At 40.7% G+C, this 13430-nt stretch overlaps 1 long non-coding RNA gene across 1 annotated transcript; it reads right to left on the bottom strand.

Moving 5' to 3' along the window:
* Positions 1-2044: 2044 nt before the first annotated feature.
* On the bottom strand, positions 2045-3709 carry LOC114015220 (uncharacterized). The gene is made up of 2 exons (XR_003559019.1): positions 3336-3709; positions 2045-2267 (listed from the first exon to the last, which is right to left on the bottom strand). It is a non-coding gene; the product is annotated as an uncharacterized LOC114015220 (long non-coding RNA).
* Between the last annotated feature and the right edge of the window lie 9721 nt (positions 3710-13430).

Below are 13430 nucleotides of genomic sequence, written 5' to 3'. Positions count from 1 at the left end.
CGTGTTGAATCAAAGCACTTGCAACAAAAGCATGCTATCATATGTCGTTTCCCCCATTTCAACCAGTAAGTGTAATTAATTATTTCTTTACCATGCACCTTATAGACAGTTACCTCAGGCATCTGAAAACAGGTCTGCTACTTGTAACCACTTGAAGCTTCTGTCATCGGAAGGGGATTATGCTATATTACTTATTACGCACACACGCATGCTTATACACACACACACACACACACATTATACTCCAAAAAGGAATGTGAGACAGCCCAGCCACAAGCTATCAACGCCAGGCTGGGCCTGGGGAGCAGCAAACCCACAGGCAGCACAGGACCCATCCAGCACAGCGTGCCCTGAAGTTTGCACTGACCAACAAATTTGGCCTGCAGAGATCAAGTTTCAGTGCAATTAAAGGTCTCTTGTTAGCTATAGGCTGGAAAAGATGTAACTATACATAGGGAGTATGTATATGTTCATTTCTGTACTGTTAACACCTCAGGTTTAGTAAAAGTGAATAGACCAGTAAACACTTTCACAGACTGTTTGGGAAAACATATCCAAACTAAGGAAAATAAAAAGAGAAAGAGGTCATTCATAGGTAAAGTGGTATTGCCTTTCAGACATATTATTTTTTCAAATTATCACTATTTATAAAAGTCATGAATGAATTCATGAACAAAAGCTATAAAATATTCATGAGCATTCTATAGACGTGGAATTCTTGGCTAAACATGAAAGTATACATGCAGAATATACACACACAAACAAAAACACATATGAGAGATAAATGTCACTTGCATCCAGCTGAGAAACCTCCTAGCTGGACCCACAGACGTATGTTCTTTTATGGTAAAATGGAACAGAGTCTCAGGGCATGATGTCCAAATTATTATCTGTGGGGGCATCCAAATACATTTTTAACACAAAATACTTTGTACATCAAATTGTTTGCTAACACTGTACTATCCTATCTTCTCAGGCCCATTCCCTCTGTCCCTTCACCTATAGGTTTCTCTAGCACTGTGCATACAACACGTGCACCAAAAACCTTGTCTTTGTTAATCGGTGCTGCATAAGCTAAGTTAATACATTTCATATCCAAATCAACACCTACAGCCATCATGACTTCATGTGTTTGGATTCTGTCCTAACTGGCAGTAAAAGCTGTCATTAGGAACAGGAAACAGTATGAAAGACCTTTCACGGCCTCTTTCAGCATGCAATGTCATCTGTTACCATGGGTTGTATAGTACTGATGGCTATAAATGCCACTCTGAATGATGCAATCTCATATGTGATGATGAACTTGAAAAAACCTTTGTTGAATTTGTGCTTAAGGTGCTCATATTCCGGTTATTCATGAGCATCCAAAATGTTGATCACCAGCCGGGTGTTTCAACAACCCCAGTGGCAATGCTACAAAACTCGTGCACAACCCTTCCTGTAAAAGATGGCACAAATAAACTCACTTTATAGATTCCGTGAGAGTTATTTGTCAGGCATGTCAGCTGCAGCTCATTTCCCTAAATTTCGTAACCTTTCCTGGTGGAAAGGTTTAGAAATAAAATCTGCAGTTTCCCTTTCCTTTTTTCTTTTTTTTTTTTTTTTTTTAAATGATAGCGTTTCTCTGTGCAGTCCTCCTGCAATTATTTTGTTCAGATGTATCTATAAATACCTTTGGATACCTACCCAATTTCTCCTATACGTAAACTAGCTAATCAGGAGTAAAGCAATTTATTTCCTAAATTGTAGGTGTGAGGCAAAGAATTGGGCAAACCCCAAAGCGAGGGATGTGGAAGGTTAGCCAGTGCTCTGCGTGGTTCAAAGGGACGTTGTGGGCAAGTCCCCGTCACTGACTGCCAATGGCTCTCCATCACGAGCAGCTGCAACCTTTCCTACCACAACCATGGGTCGCTCTTAGGAAGCAGCTGCCAATCATGTTGTATTGTGTGATGATTTCGTGCTGTGACAAAATATTCCCACCATAGGCTCAGATTAACTCATCAAATATATTCTTTCCTGTAAAATAACAACCTTCACCTCAGTCTCCAAAGGTAAAGAGATCAAGTTTTAATCCACGAGAAACTAAACTTCAGCAGTGTTGAATTTGCTTTGTTCAGAATCAGGTTTTGCAACTCGGAGTGGTTGGTTGTCTTCTTGGTCCTCTTCAGGGCTGGCCCACCAGCCTGGATGACTACCATTGGGTCCGTCCATGATGAATCAAAGTCAGCTAGTGGTTGCAATCTTCCTTATACTTCTGGGGCTTCTTTCTGGAGGAGAGAGTTGTAAATTTAGTTGCCAGTCCTGAAAGATTTTGAAGTAAAAAGTACCAAAACAGTAGTTCAGAAGACTGGAAATGGGTCACCGTTGTCAGAAACATAGACACGGCTAACAAAGCTGAACTATGCTGCAGAGGACACAAAGAGCATTAAGTTAAATACTACAGAAAGCATGAGCTCAAGCAATCTGTGCTACCTGACACACATGAAGTTAAGGAGGACTGCTGTAAGTCCATAAGGTCCAGAGCAAACCAGACTTTTAGCATTGACTTTGGAGCTCCCTGGCCCTATTAACTGTTATCCAGAAGAAAAACCTTTGTGAAAGAGTCTAATATTGTGATAAATATAGAACTTTATCATCTTGTTTTACTTTGTGGACATCATACTGGATGTAAGTAGATAAGAAACTGCATTAAAGCAATTCCTGAATGTCCTTTTTTTTTTTTCTAATAGGAATCACTGTTAGTGTGTAACAATTTATTAACATTAATTACATATACAGTAGCAATATACCGATAATTTGGAATAGCAGAGTAATTGTTGAATATGTGGAAATTTATAAGAAAGAAAATTGGGTCATGTGGAAAAGAAAACTTAGGAAAGGAATAAGGTGGAAAAAAATGTAAAGTTATAAGCTGTAAGAGATGGGTGTAACATATTAATCAACGTTGAAGTAAGCATTAAAGAATGGAGAGGCGAGGGGGCTACTGAGGTGCAAGTAGCTGTTCCCGTGACCCACCAGCCCAGGGCACATTGCTAGCCCTGGGGAGGCTTTGCAAGCTAAGGGATCATACTGCACTCATGGCACCCAGGACCTTCACCCATGCTGGTGGCATGGAATAACCAGCCACGAATTTGGTCCCTCTGAAGTCAAACATGAAAGTGCCAAGTCTGCACACAACCTAGGCAAGCACATCTTTACACATTCCTATGTGCTAAATATAACAGCACAGTGTTTAGAGTCTTTATACTACTCAAGCTACAGTTTGGCTGTCATTGCCTAACTTCAGAAATATCCCATTATTTTCACTTCTCAATCAAATAAGCGATGATGCTCACCTTTATTCTTCCTCTTTTTCTGTGTACGAAGAGATCATGAAAAAGGCAGATCCACGGGAATTTCTTAAATGGCACTGAATATGCTTGCCCAGAAAGACAAGAGATTTCACTGTCAAAACCTGGGGCTATACAGAGAGAAAGAATAAAAAGATTAGGGGAGAGGAGTTTTTGAGGTCTAGAACCAGAGCCTTGTAACAAGGATAGCCCCTTTTGTTCTCGTCTCTTTTAACTTTCTTTTTCCCTCGTAACAGTTGCCCGGTGGTTATGAAGAGCTTCAGTCCTGCATTTCAACTAAGGGGCCCTTCTTTATTCTCTCAGAAGAGAGCTGTCTCAAGAGCACCATGCTAAAGTACTAAGTTATCATCAGGCTGGGGCTTTCGTGCAACTGTTTGTGTGTGTGTGAAACAAGCTCTCAACATGTTAGTAAGAAGCCTTTAACCCAGATTACGCCACCTCTCTTTCTATAGTGTTCTTTTAGGGCAGAGTGTGAAAGGTCACCCTCTCAGGCTGGATAGCAGTACTCAACCAATTACAGTGCACCAGTGTTTCCACAAAAGAGGTTTCGAGCCTACAGCTACAGAAGATTTTACGTGTCTGATTTTTAAAAACACAATTACAAAAGGAGGAGGCTCGCTTATGCCTATTTTGGGGCCCTGAATGATTTTTTTGTTTAAAAAAAAAAAAATCAATTCTGCTTCCTCAAAGAGGTCTGAAAAATGTGGCCGGCCCAGCACCTATGCTATTTAAAGAGCAAAACCTCTAATCCCTCAGGTTCAAGTAGGTGTGATTCAGGAGTCCTGTAGCTACCAGAATAATAGGATGGGTTATCTGAGCATATGAGTAGGCTGGCTTTATGAAAACAATATTTACAGCAAGTGGTATAATGGCTTTGAATTACACCTTGCATTTGCCTCGCTTTCCTGAGACATTGAAAACCGTGGATTTCTTTTGCACGGATACATTTGCAGACCTAATTCACCAACTAAAGTTTCATCATTTTCCTTAATATAAGTTCTTCAGAGGCACGCATGAGAATGAACCAGCAGCCCATGTCCTTCTGCAGTGGAGTTAAGTCGAAGTCAATGCAATGACATCTGCATTGCTCATTGGGTATATCAATAGGGAGCTCACTGCACATGTGGTTAGAGTAACCTTTCCCTGAACATTAGCCAACTTAAAGTCCTAAGGCAGATAGTTCCCCATTTAATGGGGACCTAGTGTCTTCCTTTACTCTGTGTAGCTCAAGGCCTCTTTTTAGTTAGGGAAAAAAATCTCAAATGCTTTTAAATTGTGTGGCTGCATATTCAAAAGACAGGATTTTGGCCATCAGCTCTTCCCAGTTAGTTCTCAGGGAACACCCCATGCTTTCAGCCTAATTGTTAAATAACGTTACAGTGAATATTTCAAAGCTATCTAGGAGTGCTGAGTACCTGCGGCAACCAAATCAAATAGGCAACCTGGAAAATTTCAATCTGGAAGTCTTATTATTTCTAGTATGTCCATTAGAGTGGCACCTCAGTGCCTGTGTTTAGAATTTTTTTTGTATTTCTCTTTAAGGAAGAAGTGTATTTTCCATTCTCTTTCTTCTGGACCCCTAGAAAACCTAATAAAAGCACAGAAATTGTGTGTCTTTGGTAGAGGAAGGTAAGAACTAGATACACTGAATAAAGCATGATATTCGAATTGGCAGTAAAATATTCCTGGGATCACAAGCTGTAGATGAATTGCTACAATAGCATTTATTTGAAAATTTAGGACAGGAAGAGAAAGTTTTATTGTAGGTCATGTAGAAGACCTGCAAGGTCAAAGAAAACCAAAGACTGCTGCTATTTATGTCAGGGCACAAAACAAAGTCCGTGGGACTCCTGAGAAGCTCCATGGAGATAAGCCACCCATGCTTCAATCTCCTTTGGTGATTCTGGAAAAACTGGTTAAAATTCCTGTACCTCATTGTATGTATCTGCAAAACCATTTCTGATGTAATTCTCAAATGTGTTGTGAGATTTACTTGCCAAGTTTTGGGGATTCTTGAAAGAGAAGAGCCAGGCGACGTTTCACACCATCTCACAGTAGATATATGCAAGATTTTATATGAGCCTATCTACATGCTTTTGTATGGATTCTCCAAAAGATAAAATAAAACAGTACTTGCACATTTCCAGCAATTGTCCAATGTCTTTTTCTCCTCTTCCTCCATTCAATGAACTGTTAAAAGGCCAAGAAGAACTGTTGTGCAGATGATATGAAACTAAAGAACTTGTGGTAGGTGTTACACATTTTGGTACCATCTGTGCTATCTAATCCCAGCCAAAACAATCTCCTGTTCCTATGTAACTCTGAATCTCACTGGAAAAGGGGGGGAGTAGTGTGACTGGCTCAAACCTTCCTGTGTAGGAGTATTATTATCAGTGTTTGCAAATTTTTTCCCTCTTTATAACTACCATAACTCTTCTTTAAAACCCCTCATCTGGCTGCTGGCCTACTATAGAGACTGAGCTCTCTACAGAAAAATGGCTTATGTTGGTTGGTTCACTTCTGGTGTGTTGGAGGGAATCTTCACCCAAGAGCAAATCATCAACTCACACAAAAAGTTCTTGTTTCACTTCCTTACTTTCTCACATTGCCTTGCAGCGTTCTTCACCCTCCTTCAGGTCAGGAACACAGAGAACATCCTGATGACACATTTTGTAGCACAACTTAAGGCAAGTGTTTCCTGGAAATCATTCTGGATTGAAACCACTTGTGGTGGATATTTCCAGACATTGATGGCACTGCAGCATCTCATAAGACCTGAAATTAGTTTGAGGTTTGTTTGGTTCTTTATTTTGTTTTTAGATTCAATCCATGCTCTGATCTGCTCTCAGGGAGCTTGCTCTTCCCTAAAAGTTTATGGGAAAACCTGTTTGTGCAAGGGGTTCACACATGTACACACATTAGTCATCTTATATGTGACATACACACGATGTTGTCATCGCTGTCAAACATAATAAAAGTAAAGCTAAGACACTTAGCCACATATTGATCTGCTTCTGTATCTCCTGCAGTATACTTAGCATAACAAGGTCTTTCCACAGAGCTCCAACGCGGGGAACAGCATGCTCCCTGCCACTGTTTGCTTTGGAAACAGCAGAGGAAGTATCTCATCTCAAACTTGCCCATTGTTCTGCTACTCTGCTGTTGCCATATAATCCTTGGGAACCTGTGGCCTTCATAAGAAACACAAAAGAGAACCTGATTAGGCTCACCGTTCCTCTTCACAAGGCCAGTTTCTCTTGGAGATATTTTTCTATGGGAGAAATATTTGAAAGGGCCATGCTAAGAAGGGGCAGAGAAAGGAGGCATAGAATTAGGAAATTAAAAATCCACTCAGTCATGAAGTCTATCTCCTGCCCAGTGCAAAATGGTGCTGTATGCCTGGGTTTGTAGTACTGTGGCAACTCCTAGCAATGGCAGTTTCCACAGTGTTCCTTCATAGGTAGACAGAGAATAACCCTCTTTCCCAGAAGTCTACTTTTTTTTGTTGTCAATAGGCATTTCAGTATCAGTCCAACATACCTGTTCATACTGAAAGCCTGTGCAAAATATTCTGTGTAATTTCATTCATCTACTGATTAAAAGAAATGTTACTGAAAGATAGGAACTCTTGCAAATTACATAAACTTGATTACTGTAAGTGTTAAGACAAACAGAGTTTGCCTCATAATGAAGCAATAGATGTAGCACTGTAGTCTTGCTTTGTGCTTCTGAGCAACAATTTTTTGTGTTTTATTGCCCTTGGAAGATGGCATCTGCAAACTGATTTTTTTTCCCAAATAATCAGCATGTCTCAGACAGAGATGAATATACAGCAACAGAACCTAAAGTGTCTGTTTACTAGTTCTTTACCTTCAACCTACCCTCTCCCCTACAGGTGACTTGTTCTTTTTTTGTCTCTGCACTTCCCACATTACCTGGATCAGATAAATGCATGCTCTCTTTAATCTTATTAAAGCAAAATCCACTCAACTATCTTATAGTTAAGTACAAAATCTTAGCTCCAGAACATTGGTTTTGCCCAGGGATATGGAAGAGATATAAGTGCTTATTCAAGGATAGATTGGTCTCATTGAGACATGTGGCCAACCTGTTAATAAGTTTGTACTATGCAATATTATATGGTCTAACTTCAGGGGAAAAGCTGCTTTTTTTTTTTTTTTTTTTTTTTATGGTAATCACCCAGTTTGCGGGAACGGAGGTATTTATCGTCCTACCTTTGACTTGTTTTCTTTCTTTGGTGAGTCACGGGAAATATCTGTTTTTTCACCACACCCATCTTTTCAGAAAAGAGGTGAAAAGGATAGACATATACTGTTAATCAAAGATTTAAAATATTATCTCTCCTTTGGTTCATTCACCAGTAATCCTGTGTATAATAAAAGCAGATCAGGTACCTTTAACAAAATGGTATTTCTAAATTACCCCTGGGTAATTCAGAATGGTAGGTATTTTAATCTCTACAATCCCTAGTATGTATCTATTTATTTTCACTGGCTTTTGGCACCCAGCTGGCAAAAATCCAGTCCCCACGGCAAGAGAACTATCAGAAACAATAGGAACTTCAGAGACGAACACAGTCAGTGAAAGAATGATCAAATCAACAATTTATTTTTTTTATTCGGTTTCTGCTGGCATCTAGCTGGCACAGACACACACATCCAGATACACACACACATCAAGTAATATCATGCAAGAAAAAGCGAGGGAAGAGGAAGAGGGAATGAAACTGGAACACAATACATGCAGAGAAATCCCAATAGAGCCACTACATTTTATTCAAGTTTTCTTGTTTTCCCAAGCCTCTCTAACTGGCATTATTCCACTGCAAAGAAGCACAGAAGATAAGAAAAGTTGAATGAGAGCAGCACTGCCCCGATTCCAACATGCGCTCTGTGTGTTTAAAAGTCACTTTGCCATCCTTTTGCCAAGTACTGTGTGTACATGTCTGCATGAGCGAGAGAGTTTATAAGTTTCCTACATCAGGAACATCAGTGACTGTATTTATTAGCTTGTTTACAAACCTCAACAAATCTTTCAAAATTTTATACTGTGTTATAAAGCTTGCCAAGTCAAGTCCCCTAAACTTCACAAATAACATCATAATGGCATAGATAATACAGTTATTCAACTAGTAGAGGATATCAGACCAGCAGGATTTTTCAGGCAGATTGGAGAGTAACATTAAATACAACATCGTCTTGATTAATTGGAGGAATGGTCTCAGATAAACCAACATGTGGTTCAAGAGGGGCCAATGTAAAGTGCGGCATCCTGTAGGGAAGATAAGTAGCGTTTCTGCGGAAGATGATCTAGGAGATACCCTTAGTGACAGACAAGTCATCGACATTAGGATATTGGAGGGGGGAAAAAGGAAAATGTCCTACTGGATCATGTGCAATCTGTAGATGATGCTTCCGAGCATCAGGTACCAGCTGGAGGACTGGGGTCTACCTTTGGCGCTGTAATTCAAAAAAGATTTGTACCAAATAGGAAGGGTCCTCTTTCTACCAGCATGGAAATATTGAGGACTTAAATTTGCTGTCTCAGTAAGAGGAGGAAAGGAATGCTAGCAGCCTTCAAAAAAATAAAAGTAGAAGTAAAGGTGAAAGGAATAAACTATTTTACATGTCCACTCAGGCTAGCAAGATTTGGGGTAGAGATAAAGAAACATTTAAGGAAATCTAATCTGAGTGCTAGGATAGATGACTTAGGGACCTGTGGCACTAGAAAAAAAAAAAAAAAAGAAACAGCTAAGTATTGTCCAGACCGTTGCTTATCCTGTCCTAGCACAGAGAAGGTCTAGGACTCCTGGGGTTCTTTCCTGGCTCACTCCTGATGGTTCCATGACCAGATCTAGGAAATGTCAAAATTACGGGTCTCCATTCCTCATTGTCCTCCACACAGCACGAGCTCCAGCTGGGAAGAATTAAGCAGCAAGAAAATTATCTCTGCTCTCTGTTCTGGCACCACAGCAGCTCTCAGAAAAGAGGAGCAGTAAGTTTCAGCAGACGTCCAGCTCAGTCCCAGACAGGACTCATGCTCTTCTCAGTCATAGTATGTATGCAATCTGGTTATACATACAAAGCTGGCACATATTCAGTGCATGCACTATCTGGAAACTTGGCTACTGAACTCCAGTAAGTTTCCGCTGACCATACACGAACTAGCTTTTTTTTCTTTTTTTTTTTTTTTTTCCTCTCAGAATCTTCGAAACTGGATGAAAAGTGGGGCAGATTTTCCATAGGGCAGCAAATTGCACAAAGACAGCCACCCTGCCAAGTTTCATTCCCACCCTCCAGAGATGGAAACACTAAATCTTTCCCATTAAATTGGTCTATAATGCACGAGCAGAACAACAAGTTTTTCTGTAACACGCCTGGACAGTTTCACAATTTAAGAGGGAAAAAGTGCTAATTTTTATGCCAGAACTGTAGGATTTCAACCAAAATATTTGAAGTTTAGGTAAGCTAGGATGGAAAACTGAAAAAAAGATCTTATTGAAGGTCAGTGCCACACAATAATTAGAAGGAATAATGTAGCACAAGACTGAGAAGAACTTCCAAGGTCAGTAAACCCAGCTCTCTGCTATGCAACAACATTGTGTAATCCTATTTTTAAATGCATTGAACTCCAAGTTAAAACTAGTTTCATTATTTGCCTTAACTGCACCTATTAGAAGGCTATTCAAGAGTGTCAGCCCTCCACTCACTAGAAATCTTCTTCTAATTTCTAACTTAGATCTTTTCATCGTCAGTTTATCCCATTTGTTTATGTGCCAGCACTGTTTACTAATGTAAATAACTTTTTTTTTCTCACTTCTTTGCTTCTCTGATGTATTTTTAAGGAGAATCATACCCCATATTCAGCAGTACTTCTTGTCCTGCTTACAATATGTAACTTATATGGTGTCTGATGTCTGCTTTGTACCCCAAGGAACCAAAGATACCTAAATTCATGTGTGTATCAGTTCAGGTGCACCCACTGCAGACTGAAGACAAAGCAACAAGCTTACAGAAAAACTCTTTCATATAGGCAAGTTATTTAAAAACTGACCTGCGCAGACCATTTTCTAAAAGTTCAAGTGTTAGCCATTGCACCTGGCTGAGCTCTGTGTGATCTTACTATTTTCCTGTTCCTACAACAGCGTTGACACTTTGTGATGACAGAACTGCTTTTAGTTCTGGCTGTTAAAGAAAGAAAAAGTGAGTCCTTTAGCAAACAGCTTCTGGAAGCAGGAAAAGGACATCAGGAGCTTATCATAAACCTCGTGAAAAGCAATTCTGCTCTGTAAGGCTACGAAGAGAGAATTCTGTATGAGAGAAAACAGACAGGAGGAAGCAAATGGGTATGAGGTATCACTCAGAGCTCCCAGCTCTATCACTGTGTGGTCCAGCCAGGATAGATGTACCGCGCTCTGTTGCAGATAACAGGGGCTCTTTATAGCACAGATGAGAACAATCCTTGAAACACAAAGGGGAAAGAGTTCAAAGAGACTGTGTTTCTTGGAGAACAGAATCCAAACTCCAGCTAAGAGCAAAAGAAGGGCCTGGGCAATCTGGGGACTTTGCAGTGATAGTTTAATTAGACTAGCCTTATCTGTACAAATGTGGCAGCTCTCTGAAAAACTCTGCTTTTTGCTCGTCCCTTAAAACTCTGTCACTCTCGCCAGCACTGGAATAGCCTTTTGCCCAGTAACAGGCACCCAGCCTACAAGCCAGACAACATCTATGCACTAAAACTTGAACAATTTGTTTCTAAATGTGCAGCATTTTTTACATAAAATCAGAACGTGTTCTATAAGTTAGTCGCTGAGTAAGGAGATTCTTTCCAAAAATGCTTGGGAAAACTGTATTTAGCACATATATTTATAGAATATTCTTTTACATATATTGTACCTATCTTTCTGGATTTTCTTTTAAAAAATGTCTTATCACTAATAGTTTAAATACAGTCTTTCAGATTACTTCCCATCATCTCTATTTCATTATCCAACTGAGTGCTCTTATCTAGATATTTAAATGTTTGTTTAAAATTATTAAGATTTCTTTGTAAAGTTTCCAGGGAAAAAACAGAATACCCTTAACTCTACTTTCTCATAGCACAAGAACAAGGGGAAAATCAGTAAAACTGAAAGCAGCGAATGTAGAATTAATAAAAATTCAAGTAGAATGGTAATTTTACCATCAAAGTATATCACTGAGGTCAAACACTTAAAAAACTAGCACATAAGAGCAGGCACCCTCCAGGAATTTGTGGGAAGAATGAAGCTACTGAGCTACCCACAACTAGGAAGGGATGTCACCCTTAGAAGAAAAAACCACGTATCTCCATTTAAACTAGGAAGCTGAAAGGTAGATCCTGACGCAAAGTCAGACTACAAGAAATGAGCTACTTTAATGAAAATCACATAGAAGTCCTGCCAGGAAACGTCTACTGATGTACTTGGGAATTGCCTTTAACCAGAGACTCGGTGCCACCATCCAGGGACCCAGCACCCCACCCACCCCACCCTCTCCCCGATCCTTCCAAAGTCACAGCCCTTCCTTGCTGCCAGCCACTGAAGGTTAGATCTGTAGCACTGGTGGGGGTTTTGTCCTCAAGTGTGCTTCCCAACCTTGTGAAATTTATAAGCTCTGTGTGTCACTGGGCCTGGTGGATCTCTGTTCTCCTGCAGAGTTTACAAACTCCGATACACATTTCACTCACGGGACTTGCAGGCTTTATACAGTCTGTGTACTGGGGTCTTCAAGTGGTTTTCTTCATTACATAGCTACTGTTTAGTTGTAGACTCTTAATTCCAATGCTTAAAATTCAGATTTCTTTACCCAGTATAGGATTTTGTTAATTATTAACACACCATGATGAATGACTTCAACCTTAAACAAAGAGGCAGCCCTAGAGATATCAAAGGCGGCAGAATCAGCTATCTTTCAAACACCTTAGTTGAATCTGTATGACAGATGATGCTTTAGAAGTGAAAAAGTTTTGTCACTTTAGCAAAGGTAAGAATGCTTTATTTTCCAGATTATCATTTGGAAAGGGGAGAGGGAGATCGCTCTCAAGCTTGTCCATCTTTTTCTTGAAGGGGAAGAGGGGTCAGAGTCAGAAACTCCTCTTCACAGACAAAACAGAAAATCCAGGAAGATCCGATGCATTGTGATTAAGCAGGAGAACTATTTGGGGTAAAGTAGAAGGGAAATGGCAGGGCCATGGTAGCGAAGAATAACACGCGACGCACAAGATTACGAAAGAATCACACTCTTGCTCATAAGAAATACCTTCCTACTCCGGGCCGTCCTGTGCATCTGGAGGTGGGAGCAGCCCCAGAAAGGCTCTGCACTGTGCAGACTGACACACTTTTACAGGACGAGGCATTAAAGGCAGCCGGTGGGTGGAAAAGGGCAGCGGCACAGCCGGGGTACCCACCCTTTTTGGAGACCAGGTGAAAGACGTCTGCCAAGGTCAGGCATTCAGTCACCAGGTGGTGTATTTAATTTAAAAGGAGTGTTAACCTTGTTTACACAAAATAACACCAATATGCAGAGAAGCAGTAAATCCATTGTCGTTAAACAGCGGGGAGGCTGGGCTGCGCTGGCAGCCTGCCTGCCGTGAACTCGGCTGGCACCCGCCAGCATCGCCGGCCGCAGCGCCCCGGCCCACGAACGCTGGCAGCCTCTGCAGAACACGCTTTGCGGTATGCCCTTTCTACCCTCCAGTTGACTCTTTACATTCTTGTCAAATATATTTAGAACAAGAGGTGTCCACTTGAAGGGAAACATTTGTTAATCACTTAAATGCAGGAGTCTGGCAGCGCTCCAAGTTTACATTTATAAATATGTAGTATCTGTTTCCAGCTAAACAAGGAACTCCTGACCCCCCTCACCCGCAATCCAGCAAATATATATACATGTACAGGAGAGGAACTTGCAAGGGTTTGGGGGTGGGGAGACGCTGGAAATGATGAACAGAACCAGCTTGGCTGAGGCAGGACCAGTTCACCCCCCAACACGGACACCCCCCCTCCCCATCAATTTGTTCTCCGCCTTTGTCTGCAAGTGA

The sequence above is a fragment of the Falco cherrug genome, chromosome 7 (assembly GCF_023634085.1).
Source record: "Falco cherrug isolate bFalChe1 chromosome 7, bFalChe1.pri, whole genome shotgun sequence".
NCBI classification, from domain to species: domain Eukaryota; kingdom Metazoa; phylum Chordata; class Aves; order Falconiformes; family Falconidae; genus Falco; species Falco cherrug.
Note: the sequence above shows the minus strand (reverse complement) of the source record. Positions and strands in the feature narration are given on the sequence as shown.